Genomic DNA, 12,500 nt, shown 5'->3' on the forward strand with positions numbered 1-12,500 from the left:
TATGTATGTGTGTGTGCGTGTGTGTGTGTGTCATTTCCCCACACTCATGTTTGCAACTGTTGGTACAAGGTGCAGTGGACAGAACCCGCTCAGTAGGGGTCGGATTAGGAAAGTAAACTGCCTTGTCAGTGTGTGTGTGTGTGTGTAGGGCTAGTGTGTGTGTGAAAAAGAGTATGTATGAGTGTGTGTGTGTGTGTGTGTGTGCGATGCTCAGTGGGACTCCCAGAGATGGCAGCTTCAGCATTTTGTTCTAAAAACACTCTGATGCCTCATGTTCCCCTTGAGCTCTGAGAGAGAGAGAGAGAGAGAGGGAGAGAGAGAAGTAAAGGGAGAGAAAGAGAGAGAGAGGGAGAGAGAGAGAGAAGTACAGAGACAGAGAAAGGGAGAGAGAGAGAAGTACAGAGAGAGAGAGAGAGAAGTACAGAGAGAGAGAGAGAGAGACAGAAGGAGAGGAGATAGACTGAGAGAGTGATAGTTTGTATATGTGTTCTGATTTCTGATCAGTCAATGTGTGTGTGTGTGTGTGTGATATCAGTCAATGTGTGTGTAGTGTGTGTGTGTGTGTGTCTTTTGATTTCTGATCAGTCAACGTGTGTGTAGTGTGTGTGTGTGTGCTCTGATTTCTGAATCAATGCGGAAAATGTGTAGGCTATTTTGGGCTGTTTTGTTTGAACTGTCGGTAGCAGAATTCGCAAAGGGAACAAGCTACATAACGTAGCCCAGTGGCGGACCGTGCGTTCAGTGGTTAGGCCTTTAATGATGACTATTTTTTGACAAAAATAATAATGGGGGGCGTTACGGCGGAGATTTTTTTTACATTTCAGCGTTAAAATGTGAGAGTTTTCTCTCTCTTACGCGAGTCTGTAGCACTAGAATCTTCGTTACACAAACAATTAATGCTCCGATTGCTTATTGGTTAACAGATCACCCTCAGCAGCAAAGTAGGCTAGGCTATTTATTTACCACCCATATTCACAAGTACATTATAAACCTCTGCCTGCTGCTGCCAGTAAAGACGTGCAATTTAGTCCATGTCATATTGAAAGTGAACACCAAGTTTACTCAAGTATGGGTTTGTGCAGACTACTTTGAAATATTTAGGCTATCGGTTGCCTAATTTATGTTCATGACTCGCACGCACATATAGCACTGCCACCGGTCTACAATGATGTGTCCAAACCATTTAGTAGCCTAGTTTAATCTGACATCAGCAAACTTGCTTCAGACTGTGGCTCTCCTATTTAGTTGTAGCTCTAACGTTAACGTTACAGTGCAACTGTTCTAGGTACGCTGCTCTGATTACTCACGTGAAACTAGTAGGCTATCCTACAGTGTTTGCCAAGCGTAGACTATTTCGCGGTAGGCCTACACTATGAGAAAATGTCTCAACAGAAATTATAAAAAAAAATGTCACATCACACCACCATGCTATTAAACATAAAAGTCACCAGATGTATTGTATATCTATGTGTATTGCCCTAATGCTGCTAATGCTTGTTGGCTATTTTAGAATGTCTGATAGCCTGGTCTGATGGTCTGATTTCACTAATAATTTCCACAAAACTCAGAGAGATAAAAAGTCAGACTAAACTAGCAGGGCAGGGAACCAAAGACAAATGACAGTTTTCACATAGATGCCGATCCAGACATCTTCACCAAAGCCAACAACTCCTCAAGCTAGCATACAGTAGAGTAACCAAGCAGACACTGCAGTCTGCAAGCAGCACAAAAACAGTTTTTATATAGAAAAGGGCCAGATAACAAGCATCTATCTAGTACTACTGTACTACAAGTCTATGTTATCAAATAAACATGAAACAAAACTTACCAATTCCTGCATAGGTTACCAGCTACGTGCAGAGCTAGCTGACGTTATGTGCATCTTGCTAACATGTAGTCCAGCTGACACTGTAACGTTACATTAGCCTATATTATTTTGCTTAATGAAGGCGTATCAATATATACTTTTAAAACAAAAACGGTCAATTTACTGTTCATAACTATAACCATAGTCATGTCAGTGTGACATGTACTTTTCCAGTGAATGTTTGTCTGTCTGACTGACAGAAGTTGCTCACGAAGTTCATCACGTAAAACAGACAGCGTCAAAATTCTTGATGAACGGTTCCGGGTATTCTTTTGGAACATTGCAGGCCCAGCTGCAGTCAGACCTGCCTACCTCGCCATAACAGGTCGATTTGATTGGCTAATCAGTCAGATGTAGCCATCAATCAAGCCGAATCCAAACATATGATTTCTAATGGTTGCTTAGGTACCGAAAACGCAGTGATTCCTTGTGAAGGCCTGATGCGGGACTTAACAAGAGAAGACGTGCGATTGGATAAAAATGTATCGCACCCCCTCACTATTTGTTCACACAATCTGCCAATCAAATCATATATCGGACAGCGGTGGGATATCAGTAGTCGAGAACGATGGGGAAGGAGAAGCAGAAGCTAATAATAATGCTAAAGTGCAATGTTATTAAAGACACTATTACTTTTTCATTCCTTTGAAAATAGTTAGGCCTTCAGAGAAGGCTTTGAAGGCCCTGACGGTCCGCCACTGACGTAGCCTAATGTTGCTAAGCTACATAATGTAGGCTAATGTTGCTAAGCTACATAACGTGGCCTAATGCCCCGTTCTATTTGTCTTTTCAAGTTGTTTTCCGAGCTGTTTTCAGTTCAAACTTGCAAAGGAAACACCCTCTGAAGTCCAAACACGACTCGTCAACTCAGTCTAGCTCAGAGTACTACGAGTTTGAATTTCCAAGATGGCTGCGCCCATTACCAGTAAATGCAGCCTTATATGTTTTTTAGCAGTTCTGTTGGATTTGTGTCACATTAAATCAGTCGTAGAAACAACAGTGTCCAACCTCTATCTGCTATGATGTTAAGACGTTTGTTTGGGTAAAACTGCTTCATTACAAACTGGCTAGTAACAATAGCCAAATGCTAACACACGGTAGCGCAGCTGGTTGACAAACAGAACGCAAACAGCTCATAGGAAATGACGTCAATGACGAGCTACGAGTTCGCTAAAGACAAATCGAACAGGGCATAATGTTGCTAAGCTACATAAGGTAGCCTAATGTTGCTAAGCTACATAACGTAGCCTAATGTTGACATTTGCAGTCGTATCTCCACCACCACCAGAGAAAAAGCCGAAGGTTTGGAAGTGGAGGTGCGGGGGGTGCGGCCGCTCCAAGACACTTGTAATTTTCCATGTAGACAGACCCATGGCTACACTGGACATGCAGCTGTGTGGTTTGTTCCCATGGCTACACTGGACATGCAACTGTGTTCTGTTCTCATGGCTACACTGGACATGCAGCTGTGTTCTGTTCCCAGAGCATGCTTTCTCTGTCTATGATCTGCAGGGTTAGTGTGTGTGTGTGTGTGTGTGTGTCTATGACCTGCAGGGTTAGGGCCTCCTCAACGAGGAGATTGCTGGTCCGCGGATAATTTGAGGCACAATTTAATGGTATCATGGAACCGCACACCAAAAGAAAAAGTACCTAAACATTTTCCAGAATAGGAAATATTTCTTAATTTAGTGTTATCAAATAAAGAGGCATAGTATTAGGGGGTAGTGGTGTGAGCGCTCATTCAATGTGTGTGCGCATCTGCACAAGACAAACTGTTGAACCACTGGAGATAATGTAGCAGCAAAAAACAACGTAGCCTTTTTAAAACAACGAACGAAGCGGATTCTTGCTGTCCATGAAAACAGCATAGAGATTGGCTAGACTCTCATACATGCAGAAATACAACAATACATGGACACTTCTTGGACATAGCATGTGATCCATATACCATACGCAAGTCATGTGGCTACTCCAAGTAAGTAAGATAATTGGTAGTACAATAGATGTACATCCTTTTCTTGCCATAGTCTCTTTCCCGTCGGGATATTCCTAATATTACTGCCTCAGGCAGAATCAGGCGCGTAGCAAGCGTGGGGGATGTGGGTGTTATAACGTACGCACTTTTGCTGGAACACGATTCTATCCCCCACACTTTTTGTCAGATTAAAATGAAAGTAAAATATGGAAATAAACGCTCCCGTAAAGAGTTGGAACCGTATCTACCATAACGCACACACAGAGACACATAGGTCTGTTGATTTGACTGAACGGTCATCCAGCCAATCACATCAAGTTAGCCAGTGAAGAACCAGAGAAATTCAAAGTGTGCGTCTTTCAAGGCTGCGTGCTGCTCCTTGGGTCTGCATTATAACGTCTGCAGTGAGCAGATTTCAGGTAGAATTTAAATGATAATTGTTACCGCATTATGCTAATTTAGTAAACCAAAATTCACTGTCTGACTGACAGTTTTTGTCACAATGTAGAAATGCAGGGAGTCAAAGTGAAAGCGGGGGTGCATGTCATCAACTAGGTTATACATAGCCCAGTCAGCACACATACGTACGGAAGCGTATTGCTGCCACACTAAAAGAAATAAAAAGGCTCAGTATTATGTAATTACGTGAAAAGTTTCTTGTTATAACAATATCTTTTTCACGTTTTAACAAGATATGTATCACGTTATTACATGAAATTATCACGTTATTTCATGATAATGATATTTTCACGTTATAACATGATATTATCATGTTATTTCAAGATATGATTTTTTCACGTTTTTACATGAAATTATCACGTTATTTCAAAATAACGAAACTAAACGAAACAAGGCCACGAGACCTCATGGCTTGCATAAATGATAACTAGTGTCTATGAACTTGCACCCTGACTGTTATTACAGTGCTGCTTGATGAGAGTTTGTTTTTGTGCATGTGTGTATGAGTGTGTAGGCTGTGTGTGTGGTCAATTCCCAGCTGACTGAGGAGCAGCGAAGAGGGATGTGTGTGTATCGGCAGAGAGCTGCTGAAAAGGAGGCCGATAGAGAGGTTCTATGCAGGATAGCCTGCTCACACCATAGACTGTATATATATGGCTCACACAGCCTGATAGTTCTGCTTTATCTTCTTATCAACACAATAAATAAAACTTTCGCTAACTTGACGCAAGAGGGAGAAAGGGCTTTGATAAATATGCAAATCTTCACGCAATGTGGGTGAATGTATAGACCGCTCTGGCTCGGTAGCCTGCATGTCAGGTCATCGCTGTCATTTCTAAGGCTGTGGGGAAGGGTGAAAATATCAGTATCATATCAGTATCATGAAATAACGTGATAGTTTCATGTAATAACGTGATAAATATCTTGTTAAAACATAAAAATATCATATCTTGAAATAACATGATATTTTCACGTTATAACGTGAAAATATCAGTATCATGAAATAACGTGATAATTTCATGTAATAACGTGATAAATATCTTGTTAAAACATGAAAAAGATATTGTTATAACAAGAAACTTTTCACGTAATTACATAATACTGAGCCATTTTATTTCTTTTAGTGTGGCAGCAATAAGCTTCCGTACATACGTCTCCAAGACCTTGGAAAAGATCTGAACAGCTTAATTACATTGCGTACCATTTAGAACGTCTTATTTAATCTGATCTTACAAATGTCGGCGGCATTTCACTGTCAATGTGTCGTAGTGCTACATCTAGCCTACTGGAGATCTTAATGTCTTAAATACAATCACGTTCCATTTAGAACATCTTATGTTCTTACAAACAGCGGGGTCAAGACACATTTGAGTTCTACATCTGAGAACTAAGATTTCCATCATGTAGAACTCAAATAGAACGCTTATGAGCGCTCATGCAATGTGTGCGTCCCTGCAGCAAGTGAAACTGGAGGTAACGTGGGCTAGAAGCAACAATAGTTTAAACAACAACGTGGCTTCCTGTAACTTTCAATGGAAAAAGCATAGAAACTGCTAATCATAATCTTTAAATTGACATTAATTAAGCTGGCTATATGCAACACAATTTATTTATATTCCCTTTGCATATGTTTGGGTAGACTTCAAACGTTTTTGAATTTGAGCTTACAGTTCTGTCACTATTCTGTGTCCTTTACATTTATTTAATAGGTATTAGTGATACCTCGAAATTTGGCTGCTGTCTGTTAGGCAATTTATTGTAGCTTGCTAACCCATATGTACAAAACATAATTTCTGAAATGATTTCTTGATTTATAACATGAGATATGTCTCCATGTAGGGTAGATCATGTAGGCCTACATGTCACATGAGCCACACATGAGAGGCACTGCTTCTTCTGTCCCTCCCAAACTGCATTAAAATGGTGTGTTTAGCAATCAGAATTTCACATTTTTTTCGGGGGAGAAACTCCCGGACACCAATATAGTCCGCACCCCTCTCAGAAAATACTTACAACGTCCCTGTAGGGAGTTATTTATAATTTGGCCAGATTGTTTCATTTTCCTATCCCACAACCCCCACACTTTTAAAAAGCTTGATTCGCCTCTGGGCAGAATACCCTTAACTCGTGACAAAGGGGGTCCCATGACCTTTATTACATGGAGAGAGCAAATGACAGACAAAGCAAAGTTGATGCACAGTTCTGAATGTATAGAAGAGCATACACATAATGGGCTCTATTTTAAAGGAACACGCCACCCAAAATCAGTAGTGATATATGTTCTTACCTTAACTTTCACGCGTTGAGTCATACCTCTCCCGCGTCGGTAGGTGCACTCAAACGCTCTGTCGCGCGGCGCGAATGTGTTAGCATGTTGCTATGCTAGCGGGCTCTGCCGTGGCCGTAGAGAGAGGAACATAGCAGTAATCAAACACCTCCACATTTTCCCTACTTAAATACAGTTGCACGAGTAGTTGATAAAAATGTGTACGTCACACAACATGAAACGTGGCGATTTTCCAAGCGAATAAACAGGAGAACTACAATGTGTGGCGCAATAGCACTTGGGAGTACTTCGACCTAGCGTGGTAATATTATTAACACCTAATTGTAGATCCTATCCACCACAGAGTTTAGAATCCATGCTGGATCGACCCTCAGCCTCTCCCTCCCCTCTGAGCGAGAGAGAGGCACACACACTAGAGATGCGCTGATGGGCTATTATTTCAACCATAACTGCATAGCAAAACTTATCATCCATCAGCCATCCATCAGCACCAAAGTTTGTTGACCAATTTTCAAAACTGCACCCGCCCATCCGTTGGTTGTTTTAATGTAGGCTATATGGGTGATGCAGCACTGCTGACGTGAGGCTAGAAAGCCCTTGCCTGTTCTAGAAAGACTGATCTAATGCAGCAAATATATTAAAAGGCTAAAGTCATACATTGGCTAGGCCTATCCCCAGAATATCAGCAGCAAACTCAGTCTCTGTCGCGCAAAACAGTCTCCAAATAAAACGCACATCGGCCTGTTGCCTATTCTGCCATGCAGCTTGTGACAATATATCGTCCAAAATGCTTGATTGCATTGCATTCTCCACATTTTTAACTAAATATTCATGTACCACATCAGCATTTTTGTTCAGTGAATCTTTTGTAAATTGCTTTACAATTACCGTCGGGCCTATAGGCCTATTGCCTGGCTTGCCTCAGCTTCGATCACGTCCTTTTACAATTTTATCATTGTAATAAAAAATGCAATTTGCCACATAATTTCAGCATGCTCCTGGCCTACTAATTAATGCCTATTGTACTTTATTTTTTGCAAAAAGAAAGAAATCCTTGATAAAATAACAAGTCATTCACATTATAGGCTACTTTATAGGTTATTAGGTTATGTCAGGTTGACTGACAAGCCTGTTCTGAAGACTCCCATTCATTTTGACTGCACGAGCGCGTCTTTTTCAGACAGACATCGCAATTCATTTTATAGCAGGCCATCGGACAAATATGACGCCTAAAGAAACTCCGACTCCATTCATTCTGAAAGTCCACCGCACAACAGTGCAACGTGCATGTTCACATTCAACAACCGCCAAACTTGCTTGCTTGCCTTACACATCTAAGTTTTCCGACTATTTTTCTTACCTTCTTTTTCCGCTGTGGATGTTATTGAGTTTGTAGAAGTTTTAGCTCTTACGTTCTGAACATCTCGCACTGCCATCACCCGATGTCATTTCTGAGTCATATCACTCTCTGTCTCTCTTTTAAATGCCTATTCCCTGAAAGGTAGGCTACACTTATGTGTTTTATATATAGGCTATTATCTAAACAAAATAACCCAGGCAGTCTCATCTAGGATATATAACACAGGTTGAAGTCAACGTCAAGTTGGTTCTATTTAGGGAGGTGAATGTGTGTAAACATCTGTAGATGACTCAGAAATGACATCGGAAGACAAGGAGTGAATAGTGGCAAGAGGCAAGCCGAAGTCTGCTGACAAGGGCCCGACGGTAATTGTAAAGCAATTTACAAAAGATTCACTGAACAAAAATGCTGATGTGGTACATGAAAATTTAGCTAAAAATGTGGAGAATGTTTTGCGCGACAGAGACTGAGTTTGCTGCTGATATTCTGGGGATAGGCCTAGCCAATGTACGACTTTAGCCTTTTAATATATTTGCTGCATTAGATCAGTCTTTCTAGAACAGGCAAGGGCTTTCTAGCCTCACGTCAGCAGCGCTGCATCACCCATATAGCCTACATTAAAACAACCAACGGATGGGCGGGTGCAGTTTTGAAAATTGGTCAACAAACTTTGGTGCTGATGGATGGCTGATGGATGATAAGTTTTGCTATGCAGTTATGGTTGAAATAATAGCCCATCAGCGCATCTCTAGTGTGTGTGCCTCTCTCTCGCTCAGAGGGGAGGGAGATGCTGAGGGTCGATCCAGCATGGATTCTAAACTCTGTGGTGGATAGGATCTACAATTAGGTGTTAATAATATTACCACGCTAGGTCGAAGTACTCCCAAGTGCTACTGCGCCACACATTGTAGTTCTCCTGTTTATTCGCTTGGAAAATCGCCACGTTTCATGTTGTGTGACGTACACATTTTTATCAACTACTCGTGCAACTGTATTTAAGTAGGGAAAATGTGGAGGTGTTTGATTACTGCTATGTTCCTCTCTCTACGGCCACGGCAGAGCCCGCTAGCATAGCAACATGCTAACACATTCGCGCCGCGCGACAGAGCGTTTGAGTGCACCTACCGGCGCGGGAGAGGTATGACTCATCTCGTGAAAGTTAAGGTAAGAACATATATTACTACTGATTTTGGGTGGCGTGTTCCTTTAACGATCTGAAACGGAAGTATGAAAACCAGGGCTCGAAATTAACTTTTTTTCTCAGTGTCCCGCAGCTGTCCCGGACTTAACCACCAGTGTCCCAAATTCAAGTTCTTGTTTTTTTCCCATTCTATGTAATAAACAGCATAATAATCAGTAACTTGCACCACTTAATTAACCCATTCTGGTCCACCATAAGTTCTGAACACTTAATTTAGGCTATTAAACACCATTTTATTAACATTAATCATCTGCTGTTTCACACAACACTCATTTTCAGAGGTTGCGCTTTTGGCTCTTTTTTGAGGTTGCGCTAGACGTTCTCATTGTCCGTCGTTTTGAAACATTCCGTCAATAATCTATTTTCACGTGTCTTTAATTTCAGTCAGTTTGGTGTGATGTCATGGCCACAGATCTAAGTGAAAACAATAAGTAGAAATTTCTGTCTAACTTTACCGAAGTGAAGCAGTCAGATAGGCTCTCCGGTATTCGTTTATTTTCTCAATAGCCTATAACGTTTTGTCAAATCGCAGTTGCAGTAGGCTATTTAGCTCAGCATGGTATTGGTGACGTTTCGTCTGTCACTGACAGAAAACACGCAGCGTTTTAGTCTGTAGTCTGTCTAGACTGTCATCTTGGTTTTTTTTATAACACCACTGTAACCAGGCCTACACTATCAGTCAAAAATGTTCGCAAAGTCATGAAAACAAATGGCATTTCCTAGCCTACCTGCCTTCTAGTTAGGTAAGTTAACCTCTATATTGGAAAGTGACCCATTAGGCCTACCGCCCGTGCCCTGTTTGTGTCGGCATATGTGTTTAATATTTATTTTTATACAAAACCAAAATGGCGGATTCCTAAGGAAACGCAAGCACCCATCCCATTTGGATATATTATATTTGTACCAAAAATTACATTGTAGCCTACAGTGATTCGAAGAGCAGTAAACAGTGTTGTAAGGCTGTGTGTATAAAACCGCTTCTTTATAGATCAGCTGGCTAGCGCTGCTTTTGCCAGCTGCTCGGTCAAACGCCAGGTCAAATTACGCCAGGTCAAATTTTGTATAATTTTATTCAGACAAGAAAGATACGTTTAGATTCCCATGTGAACAGTTTAGGAATAAAGTACCAATTTAGAAATTTGCTTTGCCATTTTTCTACTGTCCCAGAGTTGTCCTAGACATCATTCTGTTGTGTCCCGGAGGCATTTTTTATGGTCCCTGAGACGTCAGGACATCGTTAATTTCGAACCCTGATGAAAACGCAACACGCAAGTGGCTTTGTGGGCGGATCTTGGGCACTGTTGCTATTTTACCGGCGGGATAAATGACTGTTGCGCCCGACGCAAATCTAAAATGGGGTGGTCTGAAGTAGCTACATTACCCATGGGTGTGGTTTGGGCATAACATGCAATAAACCAATCAGAGCGTCATCTCACATTCCCTTTAACAACAGGCACGCTTGTTCCATACCTGATTGCTATAAGCACTGTTCAGTTGGGAACACATAGCTATTGTGAGCTATTTTTCCTCTTGACAAAATGTAATACAGAATTGTCACAAAGACATACTTTCTGATGTTTTGGGATCACTCTCACTGAATCACGAGGTTATGAATGCATGGTGATATTTTTGCAATGTAATCTAACATTACCTCTCCATAGATGATGCATATCTTCAGATAAGCTCTCCTCTCCCGTGCTGCTGCTGGGGCATTTGGGTTAAATGGCATCGGCATGCAGTTCAACATCACATCTCCTTAAGTCCTCTAATATTTCCTAATTTATGTCATTAACACATCCGTGATTCGTGGAAATGTGTACGCTAGATTTATTGCCTATTTTTTCACATCTGAATGGACACCACACTGATTTCCCTCGTGTGGTAATATTTGTCCTTGTAATTCTGTATGGTTTGGAGAAATGGGAACTGCGTCGTATAGATGAGAGGAGCAAAGTGCATTGCGCAACACAGGCGCCCAAGCAAGCGCTCCTGCAGGTGTAAGCTACGGCTGTACCTTACCATCCGGCAACAGAAACAGTTTCTAAGTTGACCTTTCCAACTCTGCACAGTATCCCATTAACTGCATGACAAGCTATTTAGAATATTTTATGTAAAGTAGAGTTTGTAAACACGTTATCATCAACTTAATGCACGCACAACTTTTGTTTGAGCAGGAGAGAGAATAACAATGAATGGACGCAGCAACTACAGAAATTGTAACCAAGGCTACTTGCTGCTTTCTTTTACTGTCTATGGTTGCTGGTTAACAGCACATAATAAGTAGCCTGGCGGGCCATCCTATATCATTGAAATGTATAGTCTGGAATCGAACCATTCACTTCGCTTAATCCAAGGGGCGGGCAGAGAATTGTCTTTCAAACTGCCTAGGCATGCAATAGGCCAGCGCTACGACCATATCCGTATCCGGTCGGCAAAACGGCAAATACATCCTTCTTCGAAAGGAATGACTTAAGTGCATTGTGTTGTTCAACTTTCAAAAAAAAAAAAAATCCAACTCCTCCAAAGTTGACGCCAACGGCGATTCAAACAACCGTTCTTCGTTCGCCATAGCCACCTTCCTTGTTGTTCACCGTCGCAGGACTGTCGTTATCCTGTTAATCCCGCCTTAAGACTCTCTAACAAATTAGAGCACTGTGATTGGATGACGTCCACGGCGTCAGCCAATAGAAATCCCTATGGTTTGATACTAGACGTACAGGCTGAGCAAATTAATTTGCCGTCTAGATTTCTAGGCTACATAATAAGCTTATTTAAGCAAATTCACAAACTCAAGACTTCAAGGCCATCATGGATATAAAATGTTTTTTGAAAACAACGAAAGGATGGAGGGAACATAGCAAAGCTTGGAGTTATTTCAGATGGGCTACAACAAGGTAGGCAAAATTGTGGTGCTTGTCAAAACCTTAGCGCAGCTGGAATAATGCTTATAGGCTAATGTTAAAGCGCACACAATGTTTAAAGCCATACACAACGGTAAATTGGAAATAAACTAAAGGTAACTTTAGCCTTTATAGGGCTGTATAAAGTTGTCCAAATGAATAGGTCATAATTAGGCGTTGTTGTAAAGATATTATGTAGATGTTGTACTATATAGGCTACTAAATTTTCAGGTGACCAATGCACGAACAAAACCGGAAAATGGACAAATATTATCAAGGCTTTGAATGTTTCCGTCTGTGCATGGGGGTGTCTGTAGATCGGTGTGCAACGCATTCATTCCTGCAGGCTGTGGCCATGCATGCGCCCTTGAAATAGTAGCTGTGTAGCTGTCTCGGATCTCTCTGTAGTGTGTAGCTGTCTCAGATCTCTCTGTAGCTGTGTGTAGCTGTC

General features: G+C 41.3%; 1 protein-coding gene across 3 annotated transcripts in view; it reads left to right on the top strand.

The window, feature by feature from the left end:
* The window catches only part of ppargc1a (peroxisome proliferator-activated receptor gamma, coactivator 1 alpha), a 121,379-nt gene that overhangs the window by 48,368 nt on the left and 60,511 nt on the right, over positions 1 to 12,500 (top strand). The gene's annotated exons all lie outside the window — the stretch shown is intronic.

Source organism: Alosa pseudoharengus, unplaced genomic scaffold (assembly GCF_046254945.1).
Source record: "Alosa pseudoharengus isolate Yale_2024_CS ecotype anadromous, Long Island Sound unplaced genomic scaffold, YU_APseudo_1.1 YU_APseudo_1.1_scf_17, whole genome shotgun sequence".
Lineage (NCBI taxonomy): Eukaryota > Metazoa > Chordata > Actinopteri > Clupeiformes > Clupeidae > Alosa > Alosa pseudoharengus.